General features: G+C 38.9%; 1 protein-coding gene across 2 annotated transcripts in view; it reads right to left on the bottom strand.

Annotated features, from left to right (window-relative positions):
* Positions 1 to 21,684, bottom strand: part of LOC109991487 (protein ELFN1-like) — a 129,967-nt gene that overhangs the window by 36,398 nt on the left and 71,885 nt on the right. Inside the window, exon 2 of one of the 2 annotated variants that reach the window (XM_065955886.1) lies at positions 4,422 to 4,550. The exons of the other annotated variant lie outside the window; for it this stretch is intronic. The gene's annotated coding sequence lies outside the window, so the exon portion shown is untranslated. The remainder of the gene's footprint in view (positions 1 to 4,421; positions 4,551 to 21,684) is intronic. 2 annotated transcript variants of the gene reach the window in all.

Below are 21,684 nucleotides of genomic sequence, written 5' to 3'. Positions count from 1 at the left end.
ACAACAGCACCCCAAAAGTGAAGCCAAAACATTTGGAGCTGCCCCTATGACAGACACATGCGTCAATCTATATAATCAAAATGTATGTCCATTTTTTTTTCTTCTCAAACATGGTTTCTGCTGTTGCAGTTACGTCTTGTCAAACTGATATATTCCTGGGTGTTCATTTTTCTTAGAACTGTAGTTACAATTATTTCTTTAATGATATAATAACAGGTCCTCCATGATTGACGGACAAGAGTCAATATGTTTTCTATAACCATGAGTGTCTGCTTCAAACCATCACATGAATCTGTTCTGTTCTGGACTCTAGTAACCTGAGGGATCGGTGCCATTACGTCGGTAAGTTACATGGAGGGTGTTTTGGTTTCACTTTTGTACTATGGGAGGAGGAGAACCATCGTCCTTCTTTAAGTAAAATGAATGGTTATTACTTTCACAGACTTGGCCAATTTGTATACGGGATTGGAGAGAATAAGCATTTTCTATGCTTAGAAAAATGTTCACATCCTTTATTTCCACTCATAAGGAATAGGCGCACAAACAAATGTGCTGTGTTAATATTTTTGTTCATTGTGTATGTGAATGAAGGAGGCTGAATAACAGTGCAATGCATTTCAACAGCAGCACAAACTGCAGCCTCCAATCCGATAGTAAGGATCAAAAACCATTTCAACAAAGATAAGTGTGTTATCTGTGTATTTGTGCATCTAGGTTATTTTTTCTTGATGAATACAAAAATTTTGAGTCGGAAATGATATATATGCATTTTTTTTGTGCACGTGTATCATTTATTCATCTAACCGTACCACAGGAAGCTCAGTGCAGCACTTGTCAGATTTATCTTCCCTTGTGTCACCCGTAAATCTGACTCCCCCTGCCCCCAAAACCCCTTGTCTTTCTACATACTCTTCAGCCCACACCCAACTTTCTCCTGCCCTCTTTTTCCTAAGTGTTTCTTTTCTCTTCTCCCCCCCAAAAAATAAAATAAAACACACACACACACGCACGCACGCGCACACGCACACGCACACGCACACGCACACACACACATACATACACACACACACACACACACACACACACACATACTCCAACACAAATGGAGGTAAACCCGATCTGGCAAAAAAATAGCATTTATCTCTGCATCCATCTCATTCTGGGCTCAAAGATGAGAATCCTTTGGCAGTGATTTCTCTCTCACACATTCTCCGGCCCATACAAACACACACAAACACACACAAACACACACCCACACACACACAGAGACACTCTATCTTTTTCTTTCCATCTAAACACAAATTGAATCTGTGGTCTTGACAGGACAGAAGGACAGGGAGGACGAATAAAAATCACCTCATTACGCAAACCTTACAGACACATCCTCTCTCACAAAAACTTGCTATCGCACACACACCCACACACACACTTGAACACACACTCAGGTCTTTCACATGCATTAAGGATGGAAATAGAAAATCCTTGAATCCTGGTTAAACAGCGATTGGTGTGTAAATTCTGACAGGCAAAGGCGAGAGGCCACATGTGATGGGATGATCAGAGACGCTGTCTGGCAGAAAGAAAAAAAAAAGAAAAACAGTGGGACAGACGGCGCTGCAACATTGGTGCTCACAGAGGCTGCAACAATGATGATTTTGTTGAAACTGATGAATGATGAAGGTCACAGTGACAATACGCAATGAAACCAATGATAATGATGATGTTCTCTTAATCTTTATCTCGCCCCTCCCCTCACTGATGGACTCCATGATGTTCCAGCTGCACGTGAACACAGTCGATGGCCTCTGTGATAATTCTAGGCATGACTGATGACTTCCCTCGGTGCAGCCGTGACTGCAATTTAGAGTCAGAGGTGCAGCTTATTGATCATGACACACCAGACTGATATGATCTGAAAAATGTCCTGCTGTTAATTTTCTGTGAAGACACTTCATTTGTACTCGGCTCTGACAGATAACCACCCCAGCAGATCGAAGGTTTCAAGGCCACAACAAAGATGATTTTTTTTTTTTTTTTTTAATGATTTCAATGAATTATTAATGTGTACAAAAGAACTGAATAGACAAAAAACCCTGAAGTATGATTTAAAAGGATGTTGAACTTTCAATACCTGATGATGCAACCATATTTCTCCTTCTAATTGGTTACATTTCTTATATGCCAGCAGACCCGGTGTTATGGGTGATATATATTTTTTTCATTTGTTTTGTATGTGCGTTTGATGCTTATGCAGTTGTTTTGCCTATTTGCGGCGCGTTTGTTTCTTTTGCAGCGCGTTTGTTTCTTTTGCAGTGCGTTTCAGCCTTTGATTTGTTGTGGTAGTTTGCGTTTGCTTTTGAATGTGCAACGTTTCTATATATGCTGCGCATTTTCCTAAATGTATGTCGTTTCATCAGTTGCTGAGTGTTTGCCCCTGCCGGCCACCGTAGTTTTGCATTTATTGTCATCATTTTTTGGGTAGTGTTCATTCAAAATGTTTCTTTGTGTCTTGCGATATTAGTTCATAGAACATCATGTTTTTTGTGGGGATGAATGTCTAAAAGGATTTCATTTCTTAAGATATGGTTGAAGTACACCTTCTGCTGGAAATGGCCTTTAACAGAAATACCATGTTGATCGTGATTATTTCAACCAAAGAAACAGTCTATGTTACTCAATGCTATGTCATTTGTTGAACTAAACGATGGTAAGTTATTTTTCGAATCTCTACATTATGTAACACTACACTTGTGTCACTGGTTAGAAGGCAGCCTATTGATTATTGATTATGAGTTTTTACTACTGCACAGCACTGTCTGTGTCTAATGTGTTTCAGCCTCTGGCTCAGTGTGGTTGATGAAACCTTATTTTCTCACCTGAGCTGCAGGTTTTCTGTAAGTCTGTATTTCCTTTTTGTATATGTTGTGTCTTGATTCCTGCTACAGATCTGATTTCCTTCAGGATATAATGAAGTTGAAGTTGAATGAATTCAGCCCAAATTATCAGTAACACAAGGGGACATATGATGACACCTGTCACTCATTTAGGGGTGTGAATGATAGAGGATGCTACAGTGCTTGGGCTGTGAGCGCATTCAGAGATGTTCTTGTAATAATGTGGTTTGGTTGTTGCTCTAGATTGCACCAAAACATAAAACAATCTTTTGTAATTTATTTGAAAATTAATTATCTCATCTTTATTGTATAGGAAAAGGGAGGGCTAAGCCCTGTTAGCACTTGTTTTATATACTGTATATTATAATTTTAGAAAAGTTTCCCCTGTGCTGCAGAGCCACATGCGCATCTTCGGGGAAAGTGGAAAGAAGGATAAGACATTAAACTTTGTCAAGTTTAGCAAATAGGCTAAAGGGTTTTGAGTGCAATCCCTGCTTCAGGTTGATTAATGAGGTCATCTATCCTACTCCTCCTTAACACATAAACCACTGAAACCTAAAAGAGTGTCTTTAAAATGCTTGATTAAAACATTTCATATCAAATCCCCTAACTTCTTAAATTTTTTTTTCTTTATGTCATTTCCTAGCATGATGCTTTAAAATATTCCAAAATAGCTTTCTGGTCGCAGAATTCATGAATTTTATGTTTTATTTTTCACCAAAACAGGAGCTATTTGAGGCTTGACATTCCAGATTGAGAACTACAAATCCAATTGTTCATCATAAAAAAAATACTTTCCCGCATTTTCCAAACACCTCAATTGTAAAATTGAACTACACAAGAGCGCCAGATAACCTAGTGGTTATGTCACACAGACGCACAGGCCATGTAAAGAGGCTTTCGTTCTTGAAGCTTCATTCCTCAAAGATAGCCACAGTCCTCAGTGAGAAAGCAGCTTTACAACTGCTGAGGAAAAGAGGAAAGCCCTGAAGCTGCCTGGTGTGTATGTTTTAACTTTATAATGAACTATATTGATTTTAGTCATTTTCATTATATTTTAGGAAAAGTCAAACAATGCCGCTTTGTACACTCTGCATGCTCCTCCATTACCGACCTGACCATGCAATAAAAATAAACTGTCGCTGTGGGTCATGGTGCTATATGCCAACTTTATGCATGTAAATGCAAACACACATGCATGCACACACACACACACACACACACACACACACACACACACACACACGCACAATACACTCTTACATTTGAACATTTTCCTGAAGGCACTGAAGTGTAAATCACATGATGAATATCCTGTTCACTCCGGTGTGTGCAGTTTCTATTTTCTCATCTACATGCATGCCTTGTAAGCCTACTGTAGTTGTAAAGTTTGTTCTTATTATCTGCTGCATGCAATTTTCTGTCTGGACCTTTATAGCAGTGTTTAGTATTCCGCCTGCTGTCATGTCATCTCCAAACCAAGGTTCAGAGCAGAATGGAAATCAGCAAAGAGGGAAAACTTTTTACCTCTGCAGATGGAGGACCTCTCTCTCTCTCTCTTTCTCTCTCTCTCTCTCTCTCTTTCTCTCTCTCTCTCTCTCTCTCTCTCTCTCCGAAAACCAGCTGAGCCTTCAGTCTGGGCGCGCTTTCACATCACTATCAAAAAGAAGAGAAAAAGAGGATTAGAGAAAGGGAAAGGGCTGGTGCAGACAGAGGGAGGGTAGAATGACAAAGGTGAGACATTTCTGAAAATATTTTGGCAGCAGTACAGACTGTCAATCTGCCACATTTAATCCCAAACAGAGACAGATTAGCTGCATTAGAGTGAGAAAATACCCAGGGGTCAAATTTCTATTTGGTCACAAACCCCACTCCCCCGAATAATAATAATGTTAAATAATAATTAAAAATGGCCTTATATAACACAATTAATAGGACACCTCATTGATGTATGTCAGAGGGGGAGGGTTGATTGCTTTTTATCCCCTCTCCTCTGTGTCCCCATTTCTTAGTCAGAGAGGTTGTTGAAATAAGGACTGTGTGGAAAGAAACAGAGGGGGGATTCCCATTGGAGAAACAGATGAAGGGATGGTGGAGGATGAATGCAACATCTGACAGTTGGCTAGTCAGTGATGGACAGAGAGAGAGGGGAGACAGAGAGAAAGAGCTTCTTTTTCCAAGGCTAATCTGGGCCTCCGCCTTGCAGGAAAAACACTATCTCACACTGAGAGTTTACAACCTTCTGTGTCCTCTCTGTCACATGACTCTTCCTCCTCCACTGTCAAGTAGACCTCTTTGTGTGTGTGAGTGTTTAGTCTCTAAACGGATATGAATAAAGCTTGAATAATTCAGACAGTCGGTGGGTGATACAATGAGAGCCATTCTGAAGACGCACAGCAAAGAAAAGTGCCTGTAACTGTACAGATGTTTTGTACAAAAAAGATGACTATGATAATGTGATTATCTGGAATTAAAATACAAACTTGGAATCATCACAAACCACAGACAACAATTAATAGTTTCTACACCTTGCACATAGTCTCATTATAAAGATACAATTGACCATGAGCATTGCAGCACCTGCAGCATTCTGCTCAGGCTACACTTAAGGGAAATTGTGTCAATTATACCTGTCAAAATTTGCAGTTCTTTCTGAAAACATTTGATTAAATTTCACAAGTAAACAAATCTGGCTTCAAGTGGTCAATTCTGGATTTTGTAAGCAGAACAAAATAACTCATTGTTATAAACTGTAACCACAACAACTTCATCTTCATCTGATTTTACAATGCTTTTAGCGTATTAGTTCATATACTAAAAGCCTATAAAAGTAGGATGTACACGAAGGCGCCGTACATGAGGTCATGCTTACATTCTGATGGAAAAAGTTGACATTTCCGTCAGGTCAAGTCGTAAGTCTACCAAAGACATTTTCAGAAGCACTGTTCAAGTGTTTCCGTGTGCTCTGAAGCCATTGCATTACAATAAGGCAACATGGTCAGGTGGATACTCAAGAGACAATGTTCAACTGAGGTGAAGAAGTAGCAGATGTCTACTGGAACCCATCTGTCACACAAAGAGGCCACACCCCTTCTATTCATAACTGTAGCTCTTTAAATAATTCAAATGTGTGAGTTATTTTAGAGAATTAAGAAATCTGTAAAATAATGGGGCTGTTTTCTCTACTTACAATTGCGAGCTATGACTGGAGGATTTCTGGAAATAGGATATTTAAAGAACATTCTGCAGGAAGATACTTTAATTGAATTATGGTTTGGTGTTAATATTTTGTCCATCCTGTTATTCTTTTCCAGTTAATCCTCATTATTATCAATGTTATTTGGTTAAATTAAGCGACTTAATTTGATTATCTTCATTTTGACGGATAATTTTATGCAAATTGAGTTGATTTATATTAAGCATGCACACGCCTGACAATTCCAGTCTCTTGTCAAGGTGTTTTCTGCATCATAACACCTGTGAGCAGCTCTGTGTTACCAAAACTAGTCTTTAAAAATATTTTTTCATGTAACATTTCATTGGATTTCCTCACAGTGAAGGGAAGACATGTAGAGTCATGCAAAGGAACTGTACTTGTGATAGATTGTGTTTAAAAAAAATTTTTACATTTTTTTTTACATTTTTACATCATAAAAACTGTATCTTGAAACATGTCTCTAGTTTCCAAAAGTAACATAACTGTGAATACATGCAACTAACAAGCATTGTTCTAGTTCTGTCACTGTTATGTCTTGGGCTTCAGCTTAGACTCTACTGCTAGTTCCTTATTATGGAAACATACTAATTTGTAATTGAATTGTATTTTGAGCTGAATATTCTGTGTTATTTACGTTATTTAAATGAATTTACTCCCCTGTTCCTGTGTTGAATCTCACATATTGGATCGCCTCAGGCATCCGGGTCCTTTTAAAGACAAGTCCAAGTCAGAAGACTTCATGGTCAAAGTGCAAGTCAGGATGCAAAACTTGAAGGACTGTGAATGGTGAATTTACAGTTCTAACACTCAAAGAACCAATGTTTATGATTAAGTGTCATCTGTGTTAAGGTTGCAGATTGCAACCAACTGATAATTACCAATGCCTCCTCGTCCTTGTCTATGGGAGAACTTAACTTGTGATAAACGTGAAAAGATTGCTCAAAAGCTATAGTTTTCGGTTTGTCTGTTTTGAATTCATGAAAAATATGTGATTGAAACATGGCCAAGTCATGCGTATAGACCTGCAAAAATTATATCCCTCTGTAGATATAAAGAGCCCGTTCTCTGGTAACGAAAATATAGCAATGAATATATTTCTATTTCATTTCTGCCTATATCTGCCAACAGATCCCGCTATATTAAATATGCTGCACCTTTAATGTTAGGTATTCAAGACTCTGGTACAGCAAAAGCATTTCGCTGACACCCTGGCAATTCAATGCACAGAACCAATGAATAATAAACGAAAAGGTTTGGTGTGAGGCCGTGTTGAAGAATTTTACCAAGTCAAAACTGACTTGACTGTTTTGCTCTGAAGTCTGAGGTATTTTGTGATTCAAGACAAAAAAAATCGGCTTTTCTGTAAAGAAGGGGTTTGGGGGTTTGGGGTCTACTGCTGTGGTCTCTTCTTTAAACTATATTTTCTATCTACTGATAGCTGCACATTAACCAAACAAACAGCCACTGTACAAACTGTCTTTATATTTGAAGAGAGCTTTTGGATGTAGAGATGGACAGGATCAACAGTGAGACCAAAAAAAGAGATGAAAGAGAAAGAGAGGGATACTGGGAAACAGCAGGAGATGTGAGTGAAAAGTCAAAAAGGCAAACTGTTACAAATGATTAGCTGTTGTTTCTGACAACACGTGTAGGGACCTTGACGTGTCCGTGTGTGTCCGAGCAGTCCTATGAGCCTGTTTGAAAGAATAAACAGTCAAACATTTGGTCAATATCCTTTAGCGCCAGTGCTTTGCTTTCTTCATCTTAAACATCACAAATGCTATTTAATCACTGCAGCAGGGATTGAAAACTACTTGAATACAGGACTGTACAAGAACAATGTACAGTCACAGAAACATGAAGACAGAAAGTTGGTTTTGGCTTTAGCACCCAGCCATTATCTAAGTCATTTGACATTAAAGACCCCCTGAAAACACCCCAAATGAAAATCATGTAGGTGAAGCAGAATGAATGGGAAAAGGAAAACAAAGAGGTCCAGTAGCTTTGTTTTACAAAAGAGAAAAACAGAAGAGAAATTAAGCGAAAAACACAAGGGGAGAAAAGGATGTGGTGCCTGCAGGAAAAGAAAGAATCGCTGAAAACAGAGACTCTGATGCATTACTGCTGGCAAATTAGCTAAACATAGAAACTACTACTCAACTGTCATACACAACCACACACACACACACACACACACACACAGGCTCTTTAACTATTCCTTGTGCATCAGCAGTGTGTGTTTGCTCCTCTGTAGTCCCCTTGACTGCGACTGGAGAGGACAGCAGAGAGAGGAGCAGGGTGTTTATCGTTATCCTCTCAGACTGGAGCCTGTAAAGGCTAAAAACACAGTGACCACGAAGCCTAGGAGCCCTGTGAGTGAGTCACACTCAGCTGGTCTCCATCAGTGGGAGGTCTGCAGTGTTGGATATCTGATTTGTTGTGAAAAAAAAAAAGAGAAAAAATCAGTTTGGCCTCAGGCAAGCTCAGGGCGCACTGAGGCCAGTCATGGAGGCCTTGGTCTGAATGTCACATCTCCTGACTGCTAAGAAGCTGCATACAGTGTGTGGTGTCTGTGTAATTTAGCATGTGATGTGTTCGTGTTACTTATATGTGAAAAAGAGGTAAGGCGGTAAACAAGTAGATTCAATTGTATTTGTTATCCCAGAGAAAAAAAAAAGAGTTTACTGTTCTGTTTGCTTGGACCAAATCAATATTCAATTCACAGCAAACCAAAAACATAGTTTAAAGCACTGACTGTAAATACAAATGGACACTGCATTAGGATTGTAAAGGTGAGGCTAATGCAGTAGAACCTTTGAACTGCCTTGAAGGGGGCACCGCCTTGGTGGTAAAAAAAACAAAACGTATTGAAGTCTCTGAGAAAAGATGTGCTTACTTCTCAGTTGATTCATTACCGTAGTGACCAATCTTCCTAATGGATTTATGGTTGTAAGTTGTTTTCTTCTTCCTCTGTTCTTTATTGTTGAATGATCCGATAACACATGGAAAGGCCCATATTGGCCCAGTAATGTAGTCCAACCAATATAACTGCTAAGACGCTACTCAACTGTTTAGACAGAAGAAGTCCTTTCTTCCTTAATAGTGTGCACTTTTCTGATGCTAGGGCTAGACATTACAAAGTTAAAGATGGTGTGCAGTGCAGGAAAATCCATTAACAATGTGTCAAGGAAACATATCAGCTGTCAAGTGTGACACCGAATTTCAATTAGTTGATTAACAGGCGCAGATAGTGGAGATGATTTAGTTAACTTTACCGTAATGTTTTTGCAGCTTTTAAAACTTGGCAGAGACACAACAGAATCTTGTAAAACAAGATAAAGATGCTGTTTGCATATGTGGTACGTTGATCCAGGGAGGTGTAAGCAGTATATGTGCCAAATTGAAGTGAAATGGAAATGATGTCCACCTAGTCCTACTTTGCTGTGAAGCAAAAACTCTTTCTCGTCAGGACTGGGAGTGTTTGGTACTCCTGAGTGTGTGAAGGCCTGTAAGACTGTCAATGAATGCCCAGGCCCTAACCTGCTCTGTGGGACATCAAAGGACTCTCCCATGGTGTGACGGATTACCTCAGCCTCTGTGTGGACACTTAAGATTTCAACAACAAAAGTGTTTTCTAAAGGACAAACTCAGGATGACAAAGACATGAAATCCCTTCTAAGTAGGAAGAGGAGAGCTCTCAGGGCTTTGGGACAGAAAGGGGAGTTAAGTCTGTCCAACGGGAGCTAAAAGAAGAGAATGGAGGATGGGAAGAGCACCTACGAGGAGAGGAAGAGAGGACAGAGGACAATCTGCAGCAAAAACAGTCTGAAGGAGGCGTTGAGTGCGATGAGGACAATCAAGTAGGCTGACAGGCCAGACCAAGAGAGGGACGAGTGGACTGCTTACAGGGGAAACAGCGAACTATGATTTTCATGCAGACAAGGTGCTTGAGATTGTACTGGATGACTATTCCCTTTCCACTCCACAAGCACTGTTTAAGATGATACACTGTTAGCTGTTTAACTAAACTTCATTTAGGGTTTATTCTAAAATATTATGTGAAAATTACCTTAAAGTTTTGCTGTAGTTATGTTTTACGTCTTGGAGGCTAATACTGAGGGTTGCTGGAAACTCGACCTACAGCTGAGCTGACATTGACACATGCTGTAGATACGGTATAGAACCAAATATCCAGAACTAGGAGCTTTTTGCTAACAGTGGACTATAAGTGTAGTGGGAAGAGTTATTTTAGGCATCCACAGTTTTGTAAGTCAAAGTTTCATAAATTCTTTTGGCCGTGGGAGTTTTTCAAATGCCTCAATGGGCATTAAACTGTTCTGGGTATTTCATCAGAGCAAGCTTTTATTCCTAAAACACATGTGGAGAGGTTGACTCCAACCACTAAGCAGCTATTTGGTAGGAGCCATCCAATAATTGCCTCAAAGGAGGGGTGGAATACCCTGAATACCAAACTGCATGCCTTTTATTTTTGTATATGTTGTATGTACTACAGCCCTTACAAAGTATCTTGTTGCTCTTTTGTTTGCTCCTTTTACTCTTTCTTTTTTGAGCAGTTTTAAAGATCCTTGTGAAAACTCTTAACAATCGTCTTGATTCCAACTTATTGAACAAATATGTAACTCTTGCCTTTGGTCAACACAGCCCTTACTACCCTGTCAGTACTAATTGGTCTAACCAACAAAATCTAACCAGCCCACCTTAGCAGTTGCCTCATTGGCTGAGATATGTTTATTTATTTATTTATGATTGGTCATCTTTATGTATGTTTTTTTAAAACCTCTTTAAACCAATGTTTCTTGATGACCCTGATGAAGGCCACAAGCAGATGTGTGTCGGTTTAATAAATTTAATAAAGTTGTTCTTCATAATACAAGTGTTGCTGGAGCTTTTTGACCTCTTTAAGCCTTTCACTCTTTATGCACCTTGTTGGTGAAGTTGTGCCAGAAAATCTCACTCTGCTTCTTAAATGCACATGTTTGATCTCAGCAGCTCAGATATTGTCACATATCTTCTGCTTCCCAGACAAGTGTTGGTCAGAATATCAAAGAACAAAACAACAACAAGCCAACTAATGAAGAAGGACTTCCTGGTATTGTGACACGTTGCATTTGACATACATGTTTGTGTAAGGAAAAGAGGAGGGAGACTTAAGTTTTGTCAATGTCTCGATAACTGCAGACCAAAGCTAATCAATGAGATTCATGGAAAATTTATGAAACTTTTAACAAATACCATTGATATTATGTTACAGGGTTTTTTTTGTATCCAGTTTGTCTAAACGACAGAGTTTTCTGAGGATGGTACCAGTGTGATTTGTGTTTGTGCCTTCTTTTAAATGGCAATTGCAGATGAGCCTGGGTATTGCAGTTTTGAGAGTCATTTTCTGCACCAGATGAGTATCATTTAAAAACAAAAATGTTATGAAAGCTAATGGCCATGGATTTTCAAGGAGACTTCTGCGTGTCTTTGTTGAAGAAACTTTTAAAAGCACTTCGTTATAAAGGAGGACTAAGAGTTTAATAAAAAAGTTTCTGGCAGCTGCTCAACAAACTACAAAAGCTCTGTGGAAGAAAAATGATCCAAAAAACAGGCCACCTGTCTTTACATTTATTTTTAGGTAAGATTTTTAAGCTCTTCCAAATTCTATAGCAGACTCTTATCTAAGCTTTGCAGTGATGTGAGTTGATGTTTGATTGGTAATGTGCTGGTAAAGCTACGTTACCCATTTAGAAGTTTTAAACTGGTTATGAAACAATACTGATGCCTTGAAAACAGCATCACAAGTAAATGAGACCATCAGGGATAAGAAAGATGAGTTCTATATAGATATTTTAATGCAACCAGGTCAGTGCGAAGCATCATTTCATTTTTCAATAGAAAGGTTAAACAAGGATGAATATATTTTCTACAAAATAAAAAAAATCAAAAGCCAAAATCTACACTAAAATCAAGGTCCTTAGAGATGAAGGTAGAGGAAGTAAGTTTGGTTTGGGGTGAATGCTCAAATGAACTCTGGTGCGGACAAAATAACCAAACTCTAGTCCGCTTGAAAATAGGGTTGACAAGATTTTCTTCCAAATGCACCAGAGTTGGGTTAACTGTAGGTGAGAACACAACCGAACCAAACAAGGGAAAGTAATTCAAAAAGCAGTGCATTGTGGGTTCAATTTGGCCGGAGTTGAGAGCTAGCCTACAACTTCGTCCCTGGAGCTGGAGCAGATCAATAAGTCTCCCCTGTCCGCTCTGACCACGCTCCAGATGCTGAAGCAGGAAAAGTTAACACTAGTAGGCCTAACGTTATTGGATACAAACAGTCTGAACGATGTGAGAAAGCCCGAAAGTACCGTGGATGGACACCTGGCCATGTTAACTTGTGACAGTGACCGCTAGTCTGTCATCAGAATGACGTTGAATGTGTGCTGATACATAACCACACGCAGTCATATAGCAGTGTCATAACCACGATAAACAACCCTCCATATATAGTACGACAATCACAGAGACATTTTGTGCTGGTCAGATTAAAGATGACTTAATCAGATTGTCTGATAGCTAGGCTAATCGCTGTATGCTCAGATGCAACGTTAAAGTGATCACATTAAAACATACCCTTGAATCTACGCTACTGTGATTGGCTGAATAGGAAGGAGACATCTGATTGGCTACAGACATTTCCCTGCTGAAAAAAATGCATTTGTGAATCTAACCACGGCAAGGGAGTCTCAAAAATCCCACACACAAATGCAGTGAGATTCACAAACAGTTTGTAAATGCAGACTGAACAGTTTATATATTTGTGGATTTCTATTACATATATACATTTGAAAAAGTGCAGTGAAAGCAAACAGAAACAAATGAAAAATGCAACAATGTTGCAACTTAAACCCTGAATCCCACCGACTCCATTGAACTAAATAAGTGAAAGCAACCTCAGACTTACTAAGAAGTCATTCTGTTAATAACAAACATGTCAGAGAACCTATCGTATCCAAGAAACTTGGAAACCAAATACAATAATGGCTTTTCTAGGGCTAGCATTTTGAATATTTGGTGTGTCATGGCTGACAATAGCTGTGTTTCATTTCAGGGAATGCATCCTTCAAAAGGTACATTTGGAAACCAATTGTGTCACAGAGTAACAACCTATTTTGTCAATGCCTGCAGGCCGTAAGTTTGTTTAGTCATAATCACCATCATTTAACCAACTGCTGTTCTGTGTGTATCACTCATGCTATACATTGCTACAAAGCTACAACTCCTGCAAGCAAGCTGACGCTTGAACAGAGCAGAACGACCTGGACAGAAAGTCAGAAAAGAGAACGCATAGAGCATCTGATCAGAGTAAACTCAAGAAATGGAACAGAAAATTTAGTAGGCAGCTCAGGAAATTGTAAGGTGTGGGCAGCCGTTCACAGCCAGAAATACTGCATGTGTAAGAAATATTCATCTAAATATCAGAGCATCAGTTCACATACTTCAAAACAAAACTAAGATCCATGGCTGACTCAAGGTATAGTCAATAAAGTCATGCCAGATGTTGAAGGTGTACAGATCAGGAGGAATGCTGCCTCCCTGAAAGTTTTGAATGTAGCCCCATATAGGAGAAAGAAGGGTAAAGCTTATTGGTCAGATTGTCAACATGCCTGCTCAACTCCACCCCCAATCATAGTTCCCTCTCTCTCAGTTGTTCAACCACTGAACCTTCTGGTTGAGAGACAACAGACTCACCCCTGAACCAGGAAAATTCTAGCCTTGAATTGGGACAGAGCATATGTTAAAAGAGGATAAGCTCCCTCTGTTTACATAAAGAGCTCATGCTTGTGAAAAAAACTATTGATTCTTATTTTCAGGATATTTTACAATAATGAAAACATACTTATGAATATTATATTCCATTTTTTCAAATAGATCCCCTTTAATCTCACATACTGGGCATTTTGAAATGATCTGTGTTGCAGCTGTAATTTGATTTTCAATGTTTTTTTATAATAGATGTTTTTTACATTATTAATCTAGAAATCCAGGAAATTTAACTTTACACTCTGTTATTGTGAGACACACTGCACACATACACATAGGCCAAAAAAAAAATCAAACAGGACCCACAGGCATATATTGAGATGTCAGAACAGAAACAAATATTTTCACTGCAGTAATGTTTTGACACGCTATGTTAAAAAATTGTTTTTAGGGATATTGAGCAAATTCATGAAAGCAGAAAATATAAAAAAAATAATTTCTTCCATTAGGAAAATTATTTTTTGGTAAAATAATTTAAACAGAAGACCTGAAGCATGAAAAAAATCAATGTAATTAATTTAATATAAAGTACATTTAGAGATTTGCTATGCGACGGAGACCTGCTATGCCAGGTCTCCGTCTTTCCCTCTCTGGGAGGGTGTCACACCTGCTTTCCTGCATGGCCTGATGCTGCTTTGCCAGGCTTGGCGCTAATCTTTGCTCCAGATATATGAAAATGGATTCAGAGGTGACTGCAGATACAAAAATGCCACAAATCAGAGCTCACATTCCTCCAGTCTATCTGCATGCACTGTCAAGAGGAAAAAAACATAATTTCCTGCTAATAGTGACACTCTGAGAAACACACACACACACACACACACACACACACACACACACACACACACACACACACACACACACACACACACACACACACACACACACACACACACACACACACACACACACACACACAGTTGGGACATACTCGGCTGTTGCACACGGGGCAAAGTTATGAGACATCACAGCTGCACACGTCCACAGGATAACACACAAACACACACACACACACACATGCCTGAATGCACACTGCCTGAAAGCTGAATGCTGATTTGGTAATGAGCTGTCATGGTGACAGATACTGCCATTTAATTGGCTGGTAAAGGAGGCAATTAGAATTCAGTGCGTATGCACATCAGAGAGGGAGAGACTTGATGGTTTCTGTACATTATGTGCGAGAGTGTGCGCTTCAAAGGGAAACACACATCATGAGACCGCAATCATGTCACTCACTGCTTTGAATTATTAATTCTGATGATCTTATTTAACTGCTCTGTGATCAGCTTCTTAGTGAGCGCTTGTCTGTGTGTGTGTCTGTGTGTGCAGAATGTCTTACTTTGCATGTTGTTTCTCTTCCTGTACTTCACTTTGTTTCTCTTCTTCTTTAGTTCGACAAAACTTCCATTACTGCTACCTCTGCCCCTCCCACTTCCTCCTCCTCAATTATCACTTTTTGTTTTGGACTTTTCTCTCACTCTTTTCTTTCTCATCCTATTGTACTTTCCCTTTTTTTTTTTCCAACTTCACCATCTGCTGGCTAACTATGCAGCATCTGTCCAAACCTTTTTTTCCATCTTTCCCTCGTGTTCTTATTTTCCGTCTCTTTCATTTGGCATTTCTCTCTCCTCCTGTCAGCTGTCATTTTATTAAGCCTCTATTTCTCCCTCTCTTTTAAAAAAATCACGTTTGCTTTGCTGACATCACCACATTAAGAAGAGTGTTTTGCCAAAGCGGGTTAAATAAGGTTTACAAATTGTTGTAGTTTAGGGACTTTAAGCAGATGAACTCTGGCTTATGCTCTGCTTTAGATATTTGTTTATTGGATACAGAACATGATCTCACTGTTGGAAACAGGCCAGTGAACAAAGACAAATAATTACATTTAAGTGTTGGCTGAGACTCTACCTCTGGAAAATAATCCTTACATTACATTAAAGGGACCTGATTCCTCTGTGAAAAGCACTGGGCTCTTTTTACAGTTTATGGATAAAGTAACATGATGTACAGTATATGAAAGCAGGGATATAAACAAAGTGGGTTCTTAAATATTTGGATTTGTTATGTGATCCTGCATGTACAGTACATATTGTTTAATGTATAAACATGACAATATATGAAAGAGATCCTGAAATGCAGTAATTTGTTTGTTTTTCATATTGTTTTCACATCTGAGATCAAGTCAGAACGATTTTCTTCTTCGAGGACTACAGCCGCTGTACATGGGTTGCACAAACTAACCACTCGTCCACCGATGCCCCTAGCATATCTTTTGACATTATTTGGTCTGGGAGTCTTAGTGTAACAGAAATTGGAACAATGTGAACTTTTCCTGACAGAGCTTACCCAGTCTGCCTTCTCTGTGTCCAACAGTTTAAAAACATTTTTTCTGCTCATTCAGTCTGTGATTTGTGTATGTCTCTCTTTTCCGTTCACTTCTCTTTTTCGACTGTAATCTCTTTCATCCTCTTTCTCTCTTTCTTTTCCATATTTTCTTTTCATCATCCTCCTCTTGCACATGATCCAAAAACCACGGTTGCAAAAATGCATGCATCATTTCTGTGGACCGTTTTGTGTTTTTCTGTGTCAGTATGTTTATTTTGTGTTTCTTTGCGTGTGTGTGTGTGTGTGTTTTAGCATGCATATGTGTTTGTGTGTGCATGATGTCTTGTATGAGCCAGAGAAGAGATAGCATGGATCAGTGACCTTAGCTCTGTTACATTTTTAAAACAGGACGTGAATAATAGATCATGTTGGAATAAAACAGCGGAGGATGAAATATGAATTAAAATAATCTGAACTACAGAGACAGGGGGGGGGGGGGTAGAGGGTGGAATGTGGGTGAGTATATATGGAGGATATAGAGAGGAAGGGAAAGAGGGAGGGAGGGAAGAAGGATTGAATAGATCTCAAAGAGAATGAATGAGTGATGTAGATGAATGACACTACAGAGGACTGTTATTCATAAAGACTCTGAAGTTACCTGATGTACTGTACTCACAAACATTGTGAGTTTAAAGGTATAGTTCACACTAAACACAGGCACTGTGAACCTTCTTCAAACACATGACTGTTTCAAACACAGTGTACTTGTTTGGAAAACAGACGTCACTGTTAATCTTTTAAAATGTAACTTTGTGCTGCGTTCAATGTCATCAGACACCACTGACCTTCAGTTTGTGGCTTTAAATGGCAACAAATCACAAACAAACTATTTTCATGAATTGATAGCTCCCGAGTTAAGAGGAAAACACGGTTTTAATATGTTATTCTGAAAGAAAAGTAGCTTTAAATAAATTGAATGACGAGCTGACCTTGAAGCACTGATGGAGCCGAACAGAAATGCGTTTTTTATTTAAAAAGTGGAAAACTAAATTGAATGTCATTTCCGTACACCTCTGCTGATTGAAAATACCTGAAAATAAATGTAGCCCCTCTTTCCTATACATCTGTTCTGTGGGAAAATTGAGACTCTTGAATGTTACACAAAATGACAAATAAAGCAGAAAATGTTCAATTACAACCAATAGCAGCTACAAAATAGGTTTAAGATCTGAAAATTGCAATAGATCAAATAAAACCATTTAAATAAAAGATTCATAAAAGGTGCAGCTGAAGTAGCACTAATAATTCCAAATAAAGGTTTGTGAAGCAACTTCACAGATCAAAAGAGCCGCTGACAGGCTGCGGTCAGGCCTTCTACTTGTCTGATATGCTGAACAGAAAAATATCACTGAAATAAAAACAAAAGAATACATTTAACTTTTTATTAACAAAAAAATGAATCAACTCATGATTCAATGCTTAAATCAAAAACAAAATAGCAACAAAAAGACAATAGCAGTCAACAAAATATATGGCAATGTGACCCTCTCATACCTGCCAACACTTCCCTTTCCCAGATGTCTTATGTTTTTCAAGGCCATCTCCCGGCCCCCTCCCTTATTGGCATTTCTCATGGGAAACTCAAGTGATTTTTAGGACCCTGAAACCTTTTTAAAAATAATCAATGAACACAGATCCGTACAGGTTTTGTACCTTGGTCTTAAGATACCAAAGTTGCTGGATTGTTCATGACATGACACACACACACACACACAAACACACAAACAATCCACAACTACATGAAATGTCAACCCCTCTTTGCCCGCAACCTGGCAACCCGGGACCTGATTAAAGGGATGTGTGCACGGCTGCACTTTGCACAAGCGGAAAGGTGAGATGGAAGCTGAATGAAGGAGCTTGCCAGAAATGTCAGTTCGGGACAGCGTTCCGTTTTCGCCTCTTGACGTCCTTTCCGCCATTCTCTGTTATTCTCTGCATCATCATTATACTTTTACATATTAGTTATTTAATAATTAGCACTCTCACGTCTTGGTTACAGCATGTTAGCGTGTGATAAAAAAGCTTGGACATGCTGAAGTAATATAGAGGGGTTATTATAGTAGAATACATACCGATTATTAACAGATAAAACCCTGTTATTTTATTGATCTCTGCTGTGGTTTTCAGAACACCATGGTAGCGATTTGTATATAGTTTGAAAATAATGACCAAAATGAAAATCATTTTATATTGAAGAAGACTTGAAACTTTCAAATTTGAGACCATAAGCTAAATAGGAAAATGTTTACTTCGGTAAATCAATTTAGAAGTAGGGTAGATTTACCATCTGAATTCTTATTGACTTCTCTAACCAGTGGAGTTGAGCCCTGCTGGTATAAAGAGCGCAGGTTTAAGACACCTCTGACTTGGCTTCATTTTTGAAACAGAGAGGCCATGCAACATTCTTCAATTAGACATTCATTAGACTATCAGTCACGTCTTTCCTATAAACAGCTTTGAATTTTTCTATCTGAAGACCTTCAACATGTTGAATCTGAGTTTTGTACCATACAGCCACTGCAGCACCTCCTACAACTCAAACAAATATTTGATGATGGTTCGATAGATTGAAAAACAACTTTAAAAGAAAAAGTTGAATTCATAGCATTAAACTTTGCTGCCTGAGTCATATCCCTACTGGGGTTTATCAGACTCCCACAGCTCATCACGACCTCTTTGCCTTTATGATCTCCTCCCTCTGTATCTTCCATCATTCATTGATTCCTGCAAAATTAATCTTTTACTTCATGTGACCGCAACTTTGGTTTGACATTTCAGGAAGTATTCCCCTTCATCACTGCTGCTAAAATCTCCTGCCACACCATTCAAGGAGAAAATTTATCCAATCTTCCAACTTTGAAGCGAATGATCAAAACAAACGAGTTCTTGCTCATCAGCAAACCATCGACTGCTCAGCTGCAGTTGCTCATTAAGTTCAGAGATTGTAAAAATGAGCTGAGAGGGAGACAACCTCATGGCTGCTCTTTCCCTGGTGCAAAGGAAGAGAGGAGAAGAAGACTGAGCGAGAGGCTGAGAGGCTGTCTGCTTAGCTGTCAAACCTCATCCCATCGACAACAGATCATCCAGGGAAAGCGAGAGCTCTGCTCGGATAGTTAACGTCGTGTTGAAAGCAAACTTTGCTTTGTTTTGTTCACTTTGCTTCCTACAAACAGCCTGCCGGTGACAGCACACAGTCACACTCAGTTGATCAAACAGTCCATGAGGCAGTCAATCATCAAGTCAATGCGTGCAAAACACGTTCAAATGAACAGAAACAAACAATCCTGCATTTTATGGTCTGACAACACAGAATCCTGGTCATCATGTGATAGATTGGAGTCCATGAGTGAGGGCCAAGATGCTGTGCCCCCCTGTACCTCTGTGCTAACACTGATGATACATTTCATAAATCATGTCTTTTCTTATATTGAGCAGAGAAAATAAAAAGAGCGAAAGAGAGAGAGCGGAAGCGTCACAACCCCCCATCCCCACCCATCCCCAGTCTCCAGGGGAGCACAGACTGTGGAAAAAAGCCAATTTAGGAGACATTGGGGATGAAATGAATTTCATGTCCAATCTAAATGTGAATTGGCTACAGAGAATGATTTTTAGAAATTGTAATAAATGCATCATGATTTCACATCATTTTCAATTCAAAAATAATTTTTCATACTATCCATTTTAGTTTACAAATGCGTTTAAACTGTTTTAGAGAAAAATGTATCCATAGAAAAAACCATCACATGAAAGATTTGGCATGACAATAAGCTAATGCAAAATGATATGGGGCACTGGTTTAGCTTTGCTGGAAGAGCAGGTGTCCCCCATGTACAGAGGCTGCCGTTCTTGACGCATGTTCAAATCTCAGCCTCGACCTTTTGATGCATGTCTACCCACTCACTCCTCCCGACATTTCCTGTCTCTCTTCAGCTGTACTAATATAAGGCAAGTCAAAAGAGCAAGACTTTTACACAGGTCTGCTTTTGGCACACAAATAAGACCGCTCTCAAAATCTGCAGTTTGATCACACTGATTAATGTCACAGAAGTTATAGTTTCTAGGAGTGCCAACCAGTGTAGTTAACCTTGAATTAAATGTTATTTTAATCATGATAATAAGCAATGTCAAAAGTTGTTTTCCAGATTTTGTCTGGATATCCAAATAGTCTCAAAAACACAGTGAACATGATGATAACAGCCAAGGAAAATACAAATTTGTGACCATAATTTATGTTTCCAGTGAAGAAACAAAAATATGAATTTTACGTAAGGGGATGTAATGTTGTTAAGATGGGAGCTAATATATCCAGACATTTTTTTGCAATATTCGACGGGAAAGCCATCCATGCCTGGAGACTTCCCCACTTTCATAGTTGCAATGGCTTGTTTAACTTCATCCTCTGTAATCGGTGTATCCAAGGACTCTGCATGCTGTTGAGAGAGTTTAGGCAATTTTATGTTTGAAAAGAATTGATCCAATTTGTTTTGTTCTTGCTTAACCTGTGAGGAATATATGTCTTCATAAAATTGTTTAAAGACCCCATTTATTTATTTAGACGATGAAACTAACACATCCCCTTAATAATAGGAATACGCTATTGTTAGTCTGTTGTTTTAATTGTCTTGCCAGTACTTTGCCTGCTTTGTCACCCCCTTCATAAAAAAGTTGTTCGTAGTCGGAAAAGAGCATATTCTGCTTTTTTGTTCTATATATTATTTAATTTAAACTTCAGGTTACACAAGTCCTTGTATAAATCATCAGTATAATGCTCTGATAGAGACTTCTCCAACTTAATAATTTCCGCTTCCAGCTTCGACAATAGTGTCGTGATGGCACGATTGGGCAATCAATTTCCCTCTTATGTAGGCCTTAGAAGCCTCCCACACTGAGGAAAGTTTCTCTGTGGTCCCCACGTTTAGATAAAAAAACATGGCCAGGTCCTCAGGTAATTCTTTGCTAAAACCCCTCGCCATTCAAAAGTGCGACGTTCATCCGCCACTTACCCCTCTTTCCTGTTTCAGCATTTAGTTCTATTTGAGTTTCGACAGGTGCATGGTCAGATAATGCTATAGGACCAATTTTACAGTCTATTACCTTGTCAATAATAGATTTGGATAGGAGAAAAAAAATAGATTCTAGAATGTGATTTGTGGCGATGTGAATAAAATGTATATCCCCTGTCACCTGGATTCACCAGCCGCCACACATCCACTCAGCCTAAGTCCTCCATAGGCATGTGTAAAGCAGCCCTGTCCCTAGATACAGGCAATATTTGACACTTGCTTCTGTCTATAACAGGATCAACTACTTGATTAGAATCTCCTCCCAAAATAACTTGTCCTTCTTTGGTGCCCAATACTTTGTTCA

The sequence above is a fragment of the Labrus bergylta genome, chromosome 1 (genome assembly GCF_963930695.1).
Source record: "Labrus bergylta chromosome 1, fLabBer1.1, whole genome shotgun sequence".
Taxonomy (NCBI): Eukaryota; Metazoa; Chordata; class Actinopteri; order Labriformes; family Labridae; genus Labrus; species Labrus bergylta.
The sequence above is the reverse complement of the archived record's forward strand: the minus strand, read 5'-3'. Positions and strand labels throughout refer to the sequence as shown.